The sequence below is a fragment of the Alosa alosa genome, chromosome 1 (genome assembly GCF_017589495.1).
Source record: "Alosa alosa isolate M-15738 ecotype Scorff River chromosome 1, AALO_Geno_1.1, whole genome shotgun sequence".
Taxonomy (NCBI): Eukaryota; Metazoa; Chordata; class Actinopteri; order Clupeiformes; family Clupeidae; genus Alosa; species Alosa alosa.
In genome coordinates, this window is record NC_063189.1 from 43,881,605 (window position 1) to 43,885,425 (window position 3,821).

Below are 3,821 nucleotides of genomic sequence, written 5' to 3' on the forward strand. Positions count from 1 at the left end.
TGTAAGTACTGTAATTAGTCTAGGAGCCATTGCATTAGTGTAATATAGAAGTTAACAAAGATACTCTTGTTTGTAATTTCTTTTAAATATACATTTTGGAGACAAATTGAGTCATCACATCACTGTGTGAAATTGCTTCTTCTCCACCCCCCCCAAAAAAATCTTCCAGCGGTTGGAGCATGCCCCCGGACCCCCATCTTTACTGCCTTACAGTACCCCCCATATCTTCACTGCCTTACAGTAACCCCCATATCTTTACTGCCATACAGTAACTAATGACTTGTGATTGTTTCATGGCAGGAAATGTATTGAAATTATATTTGATGGTCCCCCAGACCCACCACAGATTTGGTCCCCCCAATGTTGATATGACTACGGCTTTGTAGGCTACTGACTAAAATACATATTTTCATTAAATGTTATTTACAATGAAAACACAGGCTCCTAGTATGATCGCCTTCAGTTTGGCAATTTGACACTGCAGCTCATATTGATTTTTGTTTTCGACAAGGGATATGGTCCCTATGATGGTTCCATCCAGTGATGTGATCTGTTGGAATATAAAAGTGAAGATCTGTATGTATGATATTTATTTGTTTGATTAATATATTCATATGTAAATATTTAATTGCTCAAATAATGCCTGAATATATGATCTGAATTGTGCCATGTTAAAATATTGTTGAACTAGCTTGACTTGAACAAGGTTAAATACAGAATCATGTCTACACTGTGGCCTAGGCTACATGTATCCTGGATTACCAAGAGTTGGAACCTGCCACAGCATTGCATGGGCAGACCTGACTCTCCAGCTATCTTCAGCAGTGGCTTTCCTCTCATTTTGAAGTGTCAGGTTGGGCCGGGTGGCAGAAGTGCTTATGATATATCCTATAGGAATTCCTGGAGCCCACTGGACTTCCACCTAGAACATACAAAATGCAGTAAATATATATTTGTGGTACTCTTTAAGAAAAGCAAATTCAGTTAAACATCGGAACTTGGTGTTATTCATTACTGGGTAACCACAAGCTTCTGGCAAGCTGAACTGATGGGAGTGTTCATTGTGTGAAAAGTGCTAAGTATCACCATTTTTGTGTGAAAAGGGATTTTAAGTGAGTACTTAAAGCAACACTAAAGAACTTTCCCTCTGTCGCACGCACACTATTTATTTATCCAGCACCGGCTTTGCAAATAACGATGTCCGCAGACAAGGTAGAATATTTTGCATGACTTATAAAAGTATGATGTATTGCGACATCAGATGCAAGTCAAATTTGTTCTTATGTCTCATTCCATCGAAACTACAGATCCGCTACCCAATCTGGCAAATTTACATAGTGCAGTTATAGCCGATAGCGAAGCGAATGCAGAATTGACGTTCACCCTGTTACGAGTTGATGAACCACTGAAACGATTTTGGAAACATTATTTTAAGGTATAAAAAAACTTTGGTGTTGCTTTAAAAACACAAACAAGAGATTATAACACAAACAAATCAACCAGTCCAATATAACTGTCTGTAATGTGTGACTCAGGCAGAGCTAATCCCAGTCAATTAACATGTCACTTTGAGAGCACAAAGTGGGCGATGGTGTGACTTGATGTTCGTCGCTGAGCTCAAATATCAACAACCTTTTGCTATAAATGTGCCATCCTTTAAATAGCTAGCGTACAAATAATAAAACAACTCCCATACCTCAACTGTCCCAGTTACAGACATTTGGTTTTATCTGAGTGATGACTTCACGGCCAGTGATATCTGGGACATGCAGTGTGAAGGAACGTCCAGAGGTACAGTAGTACTGAAGACAGCAGTCTTCCTCCTCTAGCACTCTGAACATCTTCCGTCCAGTACAATCCTTCACCACATATATGTAGATGATGGCACCACCACAGCACTCTAAGAAGTAAAAGTCCATTGAATGTATGGCGAGAAAGCAATGTAGTTTCATATAAATGTTGTCTTCATTGTATGAGTGCAGTTGTGTAATGAAATCAAGAAATTGTACAGTGTGTGTCCTACCTGTAAATCCATTGTCTTCAGAATTTTTTTGAACCACCAGATGAGTAATCTGAAAATTAAATAGCCCAAAATTCATAGCATAGCCCATCTTAAAAAGATTCAGAAAATACAAAAACTAAATAAATGGCATTTGTACGTTGAGAATTGAAAATTGAGTTTAAATGCAATAAACTACCTGTATCAAAGAACAACTTACCTGATTAAGTGACAGCACACCACGTGGACAATGAGACGTTCTTATATCCATCAACACAGTGCCTTCATTTGAAGCTTCAAGACCATTGTTATCATTATCATCTTGGCTGTGAACATCAAGTGGGGCCATCTGTGAATGCATGTTCAAATTATGAATAGGGAATAAAAAAAAAAAAATTAACTCACTAAAACACATTTACAAACAAGGGGTTGTGTGTAGTCTGTCCAACCTTAAAGCAGCACTATGCAAGTTTTAATAATTATTACACGGCTCTTCATAATGCTGAAGAATGCTCCTTTCACTTGAATGGGCATTCCCAACGTTCGGTGGTCTGCTAATTCTCAATAACAGACCGTTGCTAAGTATAACAGACCGCTGTCAAGGAAAATGGGTTTTGTGCTTCTATTTCACATCTTTCATATTGTACCAGGGTAATACTTTGGAAGGGCCAAGGGGCCAATCACAGTAGCCTGACTACGCCACCCTGAGGCCTAGTGCATCAGGGAATCTTTAAGAGATTGTACCTCTAAACCGAGACCGCTCTTTCAGGTTCATAATTACACCATGGAGACATGATTCCAGGAAAACAAAGGATTTATTAATACACAAACGGGTGGGGATCCGAGGGTGGCAACTATGGACGTCCACACAAATATTTTACATGCAAGCATTAAGAAAAGCTCACCTATTACACAGCAAAGGCACACTGCAAAGCGATAAGCAATATACAAAACCACACCACACGTATGCTCAGAGTAGCCCCCCTCAGAGCCACCTCCCTACTAAATAAACATAAAAGTTACAAACAGAAGGACAAGACAGGCAACACAAAAACCAAACATAAAATAACCAAAGCAAAACCAAGACAAGACAGCAGCACGACCCATGTTCCCCATCAGCATGACTGTGCTGCCTAAAAGAACAGAACACAGAAGATTAAACAAAGAACACACCACAATATACATAACATAAAACCACAAATGTCTATGGGGAGACAGCATACCTGACGGTAGCACAGACAGGGGCTACAACAGTGGAGTCTACATTGCTACTGGCTGCTGCCCCTCTTAAGTAGTACTCCACTGGTGCCAGATTGATCAAATGCCTATGCCCCGCCCCCTTCATTAGCACTTCCAGGTGCTATGGGGAAATAGCAGGCAGAGAAGGTCTACCTGCTACAATCTCACTACGCAAGGACGGAAACTTCATTCAAAAGTGAAAGCGGACGGTTGATCAACTGTGGTCTAAAGAATGTTTGATTCAAGTTCAGCGTGTGCTGTTGCAAACTATTTGTTTCTCAGCAAAAGCCACGATGAAGCGGCCTAGGCTATGTAGGCTAAAGAGTCACATCGTGGAGAGTTTATTGTTTCGGTTTGGCAAGTAGCCGTGTAATAAGCGGGATAATGTATAGAACACCAGTCATTATTGGGAAAATAAGTCCCGACAGTGCGCGTCGGGGTCTTGTTCCACCCTGAAGGGACTTATTTTTCCAATAATGACCGGCGTTCTATACATTATCCCGTACATAATACATTTTATTTGTTACATAGCGCCTTTCAAAGCACCCAAGGTCGCTTTTTTTGGTCTTAAGTTACCTTATAG

At 40.1% G+C, this 3,821-nt stretch overlaps 1 long non-coding RNA gene across 1 annotated transcript; it reads right to left on the minus strand.

Annotated features, from left to right (window-relative positions):
* Positions 1-236: 236 nt before the first annotated feature.
* LOC125305413 lies at positions 237-3,326 on the minus strand. Its single transcript, XR_007195416.1, has 6 exons — positions 3,223-3,326; positions 2,220-2,348; positions 2,024-2,072; positions 1,697-1,900; positions 763-922; positions 237-550 (listed from the first exon to the last, which is right to left on the minus strand). It is a non-coding gene; the product is annotated as an uncharacterized LOC125305413 (long non-coding RNA).
* Between the last annotated feature and the right edge of the window lie 495 nt (positions 3,327-3,821).